We start from the raw sequence: 9,342 nt of genomic DNA, 5'->3' as shown, positions 1-9,342 counted from the left end.
ATTTTGGGAGCCCTGTCCTATATTTGAATGAAAAAAAAATGAAATAAAAACTCAATTTGTCCTAGAAAAGGTTGACCAACAAACGGTATTTTTCTCTAATAACGATCCACACAGTTTCATTGAAAAGCCGCCATTTCCCTACAGACGCAAAAAAAAATGTTATTTGACGGTATCCAATGCAAGCAGTTGTTCATCATGTCGCGGCGGTGTTGAATAAACGTGCAAAAAATCCATTACTTCTATTACAAAGCTTGTGTTTTATTGATCGCTATGTGACGCACTGTAAGCTTCCAAAGGGGGTGCCGTATACCACGTCAATGATGTTAAAATATACACAAATAAACTAAGAAATGATGTTTCTAAACCCAGTGGATGACTGACGTGGAACGATTACATTTCGGAACCCCTCTTGGTTCAAATAGAGTGGACGTCTTTCATTAACAATGGCAGATAATATTTAGTTAAATACTTCTACCGGTATTGTCCAAAAATCATATTTTCTCAGGTGTCTTGGGCGACCTTGCGCTGAAAACCAATGATTCCCTTCCAGTTTCAATCTGTGCCAATTCCTGTTGATTTTAAAGCAGTTCTTAGTCAATTGGACTGAGGCAATTCCAGGTGACTTTCTACTGATGTTCAGTCCCTTCTTGTTGTGATTGGAGCAATTGCTCATTTCCTATTGGTTCGAGGCCTCTCCATTGGCACCTGTTAGCTTCATCAATAATTATACTTTAATATAATTATAAAACAATATTCGATAATAACAATTAAAGTCGGAACTCAAAAACAACTCCGTTGGAAATTAAATAAACAAGCCTCCATTCGGCAAAACAATAATAATCAAGCGAAAAGAACATCACGATTGACGACAACATGTGAGTTATCACGAAGATTGTTGGATAGCGATCACACTGCATCAGCAATTTCTTAAGCGTCCTTCTAGGTCTGCATTCTGTGGTAAAGGTCAGTCCTATCTTCCAGTAAACGAGGACTCGGTGACATGTTACGAACCCGAGCCCGTCCCAGACAAATTGAAGAAGCTCTCATACAAAAATGATTAAATGCACACATATATACGTATATATAATAGTATTACAGAATTAATCCAACAGCACCCTCGGAATACAAAATTGGATAAAAGCCAAAAAGTCAGTGGTGTGGTATGAATTAGGCTAAATACAAGAGTTTTCTAGCTGCGCGGCACGACTGGACTAGAAAGTTGTTGTCGTGCCGTAATTACGATCTCCATATGATGGGCTCTAGTGATTGTGTCACCTGCACCCACGGTGCCATCTGATAGCCAAAAAAATGGGAGCCAAGTCTCCAAGGTCGAGCCACCGAGCTGTCGTGTGCGGTCTGGGGTGTCGAGTGTCTCCCCCGTTGCGGCCATCAGTAACGACAGTGATGACTTTGCCTTTGGCTTGGCTGTATTTTCACCTCTTTTTTCTTGAAATAATGTATTTTGGGGGGTTTATAAATCTCACGAGTCAACAACAGAAAAGCACAGCAAAGAGGAAGGGCTTTTTTTGTATACATTTGAATTTAGTGGAGTATTCGCTCAGCATTTAAACCTTTAAAGTTACCTTGAATGTGTTAGCTCAAAGTTTTAATCCCAGAACCAAGTTTGACATAGCAGATTTTTCGAATCACAAAACACGCTTTGGTTTGAAACAAAAACAAATTTCTTACTAGCCTTCTTGCTAATCGGAAGACTAGATTAAAGTCCTGGTCGGCGCTAATCCGATGAAGAGACGAAGTGAAACGGCGTCATAGGACAACGCCACGATAAGGCGCTCAAAGTCCAGCGAATCTGGCAGACGCCAGGAGATACGACGGTAAGCGAGCGAGGCAGCGGAGTGTCCCACGTCTCCCATGCAGATTGCTTTCGACCGCCTGTCACGGTGGGCCCAAATTACCTTGGCTATCTCGCAAACGACTGGCGGCAGACGCCTCGGCTCGTCTTACCCAGGCTGCTTTTGTTTTTCCCCAATGTTTTCAGGTGCCACTCGTTAACCCGGGAGTCAAAAACACACGGGAAGTTAAAATAAGTGGCACAGCGGTGTTAAAAATTAGACTTTTTGTACAATTTGGTTTAGTTTTTGTATGGGTTTTTTAATGGGTCTAATTTCTATGGCTGCCAATGAGTTGTGAGGCAAAGTACTTGTCATTTTCGGAGGACCACCAAAAGAAAACATCATTTGAATATCTGCATATCAATTTGATCATGTATAAATTGATAATTTGCGGATTACAATATTTTGCTGTTTAATATACTCCCCATTAAATATACCCAGGTATATTAAACGGCAGGGGTATATTAAATGGCGCACAAACAGGAAGATACAATCCACTACGAACTCTTTATGCCGTGACCGGGTTTATCAATGTTTTGCAGACTAAAACTACTTACTACTCAGGTTAAAACTACTTACTGCTGAATAAAGTCTGACCTTGAATTTGAATGAATTTAAGTCTCTATTATAGCTAAAAAAGCCGAGGTGCTGTTTAATATACCCGGGTATATTAAATGGCGCACAAACAGGAGGCTCAAAAAAAGCAAAAATTATTTAATATACCCGGGTATAATAAACGGCAAAATACATTAATTATGGCTAACCAATTCCAGAAATCTTTAAAATATCACATTCCAATAAATCCAACTTTTCCATTTTTCACCAAATTGACCTCACTGGATAACTTATGCAAATGAGCTGACTGTTTATTGCCCTCAATGGCATACAATGCATACAAATTCCCTCTATTAGTAGACCTGAAAAGCTCCCGCAGAAAAAAAAACATTCAGACAAACATTACATAACCGCAACAGGCATCTAAGCCCCGGCGACTAAGAAATGTCGATCAAAACCAGGGTGAAGTATCCACAAGAATTAACTCTCTCCTACCTGTAGCGCTGAATGTCAAGAGGTGAGTAAGCCGTTGCGTCTTGACTGTGAATTTACATCTGAAAAACAAAAGTTTGCTCGTTTCAAAAATAAATAAAAAATAAAAGTTTATATATGTGCACTGCAAGTCAGTTTCAGTGCAAATGGCAAACTACTACATTCAGTCTGCCAACCCCAAAGTCGGTTCATCTGAGTCCGCGCATGCTAGCGTGCACGCGCGTCGATGCTAGCCTCTCTTTGTTGTCTTCAGTAAGAGGATCCCTCTGGTGAAACAATATCGGTCCATTCAAACGGAGGTGGACAAGGAAGACTTGGCTGGACTGGATCACATGTTAAAAGTGTGTGTGTGTGTGTGTGTGTGTTTGTGTGTGTGTGTGTGTGTGTGTGTGTATGTGTGTGTGTGTAGGTTTTCGCATGGCGCGGGTGCAAAGGTCACGCTGGCTTGTTTGAGATGAAAGTTGCTGGTGGAAATTGGGTAAACAGCATGAAAGATCCCTTTTGAACTAGATATGACCGGACCCGATCATGTCATTGGAAATCAGGCCCGATCACGTCATGTTCAGAGGATTGGGATTGGGTAAAGATAAAAGATTTTTTGTTAATGGGTTTGGCTGTTTTTTTTTTTTTTTTTTTTTTAGTATTACCGTATTTTATTTCATATAAGCCATATTTGTAACCCAAAAAAATGATGGCTGAATCAAGGGTACGGCTTATATGGTAGATGTCGGCGAATGAACATTCTAACTATTTGTTGGTTATTTTCTGTTTTGCAGTAAGAAAAACACCATTACTGGATAAATGGCAAACTTCCTTATGATATTGACCCGATTAATGTGCTTTTAATTCATACAGTATCTCAGAAATACCGCAATTGGCCCTTCAAAGTAACATTTGTACTCCAGATTAAAACCATGAATATGGAGGTGAAAATTACACGCGAGAAATTGTAAAATTTAACGATTTTAAGACCATTTTTTTAACGGTGTGGCTTATGTGTGAGACAATACGGTAACTCATTGGCAGAGAAAGACTTTTGGACATTTGTATTGGGACGAAGATGCCAGTAAAATTAAAACAAATAAAATAGGACAAAAAACAATGAACCTAAAAACATATGCAATAACAATCCTACAAAAATTGAACTCATAGTCCACTTTGACTGTGAGGGACGATAGTACAAACACTCTGAATACCACGAAGAAGTTAGCCAGCGTATCTAGGTCCGCATTAATAGTTGAATAAAAGCCTTTGTGAGTGGTCCAGGTTTTTCTACAGACCACCCTGTAAAAAGTGAGCCAAATTTGGCGCCCTTGCCAGCTGGGATAAGGATTCCCGTCTTAATAATTAGCACCTCTAAGCGGCGGCGTGACATTGTTATCAAGGCACTTGCACACACACACAAAGACGAACACGAACATGGGCATCCTTAGACAAGCTGTCCCAATTATTCTCCTCACTCTCCCACCTGAGAAGGGCAATGCCTGCCACTCATGTCAATGAGCTTCCCGGCTATTTAGCAGTCTGCGACTGGGCCCTCCTCCAAACCAATGTGGCCTGTAATTGAGCTCCCCCTCGGAAAATACCAAACACCAGAAATGGCGTATTGGCGTGGGTGTCTTGAGGTCACCTTCAAGGGAAGTGCATTCCCCCTTATTAGAGATTGTATTCAAAAACGAGAAAATGCCATCACTGGAGTAATTGCCTGGCAATTTCTTGTTCTATTGCTGGGGAGATCACTTTATGATTATTTTGCTTCTTGTTGATTTAGGGTCAACTTTCCTATTGGTTTAGAGGGGTTTTATAGTCACTTTTGTTGATTTGATTTTCATTTATCTGTTTTTATTTATTTTTTCTAGATTATATTTATTAATAATTTAATTTATGTTCATTTCCAGTCGAATTTTGTGTCATTTTCTGTTAACTTTCTGATCATTTCACTTGTATTTCCTATTGGTTTAGAAGGGTTTTAAAGTCGCTTTTGTTGATTTCATTTTAAATTTTTTGTTAGTTTTTTGTTTTTTTATGTTTCATATTTATTATTAATTTAATTTAATGTTCATTCACAGTCAAATTTTGCGTCACATTCTGTTAACCTTGTGTATGATCCTGTTGACGTTTTTAATTGGGGTCATTTCTTGTGGATTTGACGGTTATTTTGGGTCATTTTCTCTAGATTTTGTGACCATTTCGGCTGGGATTCCCATACATTTTAGCTCATTTATTGATTTTGAAAGAATTTCTAGACTACATCCGGATTTTGGGTAACTTTCTATTGCTATGGAGTCACTTCATGTTAATTTGAGGGCAATTTTCCCATTCATTTTTATCATGATGATCTTGGGGAACCTCTTAAAAATATTCGATTAGGTCACTTCCTATGTCCCTTCCTTTTAATTTCAAATCACTTCCATTCATCTTGGGTCTATCCCTTTTCCTTTTCCAATCTTTCTTCTCCTACTAAATACTTGAGAACAATATTAACTTTCCATTTTTTTCACCATTCAGCATGAATCATTAACGCAGTTTATTAAACCCCCCCAAATATTTGCCTACTGCCGTCAACGGCTTTAAAACACGATGATGAAAAGCCAATGTGTGCCCATTTTTTTCAGATATTTACTTTTAATGTCACAATTTGTCTTCCCTCGCTAAACTGCGCCCACGTTCGCTTAAAGGCGCCACGACGGAACGATCAATCCCGCGTCACCCGAGAGGGTTGCGGCCCTGGTACACTTTCTTGAGCTACTATTTTCTTTATGGATAAACGCAAATATAGGTGTACGTCCCATCTTGTTCTGTCAACAAGATAGAAGCGTTGCATAAAATAAGTAGAAATGAAAAAAATAAAATCCACCAGGGGATGAAGTCGTGACGGGGGGAAAAAAACGCACTACGCTCCATGGAGGGAGGGGGGGGGGGGGGGGGTGATCACGTTTTGATGGATTTGCTTTCAGGCGGAATCAAGGAAAAATGTTCCGAATTTCAGGGAGGAAAATCAAATGCAAGTTTAAGTCTAGATAAAGCTCAGCAATAACCCTTTTTTACAACTTTTTGTAGCGTTATTTTTGAATCACTAGCACATCCTATTCTGCTTTTTGTTGGCCTCACATGGTCATGTTAAGGTACATTAAAATACATAAAAATGTTCCCTCTAAGCTGCACGCATGCGCAATTGCGCACTATTCTCGTCTTCTCTGTGCAGCAGCAATCATATGGCGCGCAGTAAATAAAATCCAAACTTTTATTTATTCATTTTTTACCCCATTTTCCCATGATGGCGCCGTTTACGCGTCAGCCAGTGGCAGTAACTCTGTCCACTCTTATGTTTTTCGTGTTTTACAGCATGTTTTACATGAAAAATTAGAGAGAACATTGGCATGCACCTGCTTATGGCAGGTGTAATACTGGCGAGCAATGATGATGTCACACTGGTGCGCTCAGGGAAGTTGTCTTTCTACCCAGACCAACGAAAAATTAGAGGGACCATTGACCACTACTGAAAATAAATCGGAATATGTAGGAAGTTACTCAAAATGTTAGCATTTAGCATTATTTTCACCCAATACTTATTCACTTGTACTTGACACTATTTCTAGGATGACATTTTAACGTAAAGCAACGATAAAGGTCACATTTTTGGCCAGTCAACCCACTACGAGGAAAAAAAACGGGGGGACTACAAACGTGGCAGCGGCGTTGAGGCGCGCTTGCTAGGCGACAAACCGAACAATGCGGCAAAACGTAATCAAGCGTGTCACATGGATGTCACTTTGTAGCCGGCGCAAGGCGAATCGATTCACGATACGGCGGCCGACACACAAGCCGTCACGACCGAGCGGCGATTCGCTAAGTCACCGTGGCTAATAGCCGTCCGCGCTAATTCCCAGTCAAGAATGCAATTAGACAACTCCCGACGCCGGTCTCGCTAATTCATTTAAGTTGGCTAAGCCTTCGGCTTCCCGCGCAAATGAATTGCGCGCGATTAAGGCGAGCCGACGGCGGAAACGCTAACGAGAGTGACGAGCCGCCGCTACGCCAGTCGGGGGAAACGCTCGTTATGTTGCGGAGGAATTACGTTCTGGGAGTTTTTGCAACTAATTTCATTTCTTGCAGCGGTTAATCAGGACAATGTTTGTCAGTTAGTCACCATTTAGGGGAAATTAAACCCACTCGCCTTCACAACCAAGCACAATTTGAAGCGTCCACTCAGTCTAGCGTGCACGTTTTTGGGGTTTTTTGAGAGGAAATTGGAGTAGCCGGAGAAAATCCAAGCTGGCCCGGGAAAACACGCAAACACCAAGTTGGGAACTCGCCAAGGATTCAACCCTCGATCTCAGAACTAGGAGGCAGACGTGCTAACCAATTGTTCACAAAGGTTTTTTAGTTTTTGTTTTTAAGTTAAAAAGTATGTTTTCTATTGTCCCGTTTCATTTGCTTTTGATAAAAAGGGAATATTCTATTTTTTTAATTGTATGTATTCAATACATTTACTAAAAAGTGTTTTATTTTGTTGCTATTTTAATATTTATTTAAATTATAAACGTAAAAATTACAAAATTATTTGATTTTATTTCAATGCTTCTGAAAAACAACAACAAAAATTCCTGGGTGTTCTCAAAGGAACACAGTGTCAATTGAACTATTTCCAATTTGTACAGTAATCCCTCAAATATCGCAGTTAATGCAAACCAGACATAGTCGTGATAATCAAAAAAATCGCAAAGTCGGGTCACCCCTATTATAACTACCTTTTTATGCCAATCTTCAGTACTAGTACCAAGAGTAGCTTCCCCTTACCATTTAAGAACTTTGAAAATATATACACATATATTTTTGAGTAAATAATAATAAGAAAAAATTCGGAAAAGTGAAATTGTGATAAACGAGGGAAGATATAGATACATATATAAAGCAGATATGTATAGCATTTATTTGAGATCGAGCTAGCTAAAATAGATAAGCTCCATCCAGCGCAAGTAAAATATCATGGAGAGCCTTCCTTATGCCTTATTTTTTTTTCTCGTTGGCGCCACTGAAGTCATTAGTGTGATCTCCCGTAAAAGAGCAAAGCTGTGAAGCTACTAATGAAGAGGCGGGCCATCCTGTTTACATCTTTCAGTGTGAAATATAATCTCTGTGTTTACCGCCGTTTGATATGATTTTGCTCTTGAAAACATTGGACTGCATTAACTGTTTGACCTGAGAAATGGATCATAAATAGTTATTTTTCTTTCACTGACTAAAATATAAAAGGCATTTGACATATTATGCAAAAACAAAAGTTAACTGTTGTTATGTTAATGTTCACAAATTTTATTTAAATAAATATATAACACATTTTTTATTTATCTACATAAATAAACAATAAATAACCCAAAGGTGATCCATGTCATTGAAAAAATGATTTAAAATAAGTATGTAAAAAAAATTAAATATGTATATGAATTTTTGAAATACTTACCGAAATAGCTTTAACGACATATTTATTTATTTGGGGGAAATCCTAGGCCAATTTTGGCTCGGAATTGATGCTAAAAATAAAAAAATATAATAAAAAAAATAGAAGGCATTTTCATAATTTAACGTTTGATCCTTTAGCGCCATCTAGTGTGATTTTAAATACGTGTTACCGGGTTGGAAAGAAAGGGTTAATAATGGAAGAAACTCCCTAAAATATTAAAGGGTTGTGGTTTCAAACAAAAATTGTACTGGAAGTGAATGACCTCATTTATTTGTGCCAATGACGTCAAGAGACGTCCAAATTGTTGGGACGCCTATCGATGTTAACGGCAGGGTCTTTTTTGAATGAAAGTTGGAGATTAAATTGGCACGAAACTTGGTCTTTTTCGCTGATTTGGAATTCTCTTGATGGAGTCTTTGGAGGTCTTTTCGACGGCTGTTTTCCGCAATGTGTGTGCCGCCTGTGTGTTGGTGGTGTGTGTGTGTGTGTGTGTGCTTGTGTGTGTCAGCAGACTGAGTCAAGTGAGGTAAGCTCTTTAAAGATGGCGCTCTATCAGTGCATGAAAAGGTAGCCCCGAGGTGTACACAAAACAAAAAAGTTGAAGCAAAGTTGCCCACATTTGTGTTACACCAAGGGATTTGCCTACCAAAAATCATCAATGAAATCCCTGTCCTTTGCTTTTTATACGATGATAAGCCAAAAAATGAATTCAATATATTTTATACAGCATATTATCATCAATTCTTTTTTGGAACGCATTGACTGATAGACTGTAGATGTAAAGTTATAATTAAATTAGTTCATTCAAATATGCGTAGCCTTGTTTTAAATTAAAACATAATTATATTTGACTTATAAAGTAAATATGTATTCGAATTTTTCTATTTATTAAATATAAAATACTTTTAACTGGTTTTATTTGAATTCCCATTGGCTGCAATTGATAGTAGATGTTATAGTTAAACATGAGCTAAAAAT

The sequence above is a fragment of the Stigmatopora nigra genome, chromosome 2, assembly GCF_051989575.1.
Source record: "Stigmatopora nigra isolate UIUO_SnigA chromosome 2, RoL_Snig_1.1, whole genome shotgun sequence".
NCBI classification, from domain to species: Eukaryota; Metazoa; Chordata; class Actinopteri; order Syngnathiformes; family Syngnathidae; genus Stigmatopora; species Stigmatopora nigra.
The sequence above is the reverse complement of the archived record's forward strand: the minus strand, read 5'-3'. Positions refer to the sequence as shown.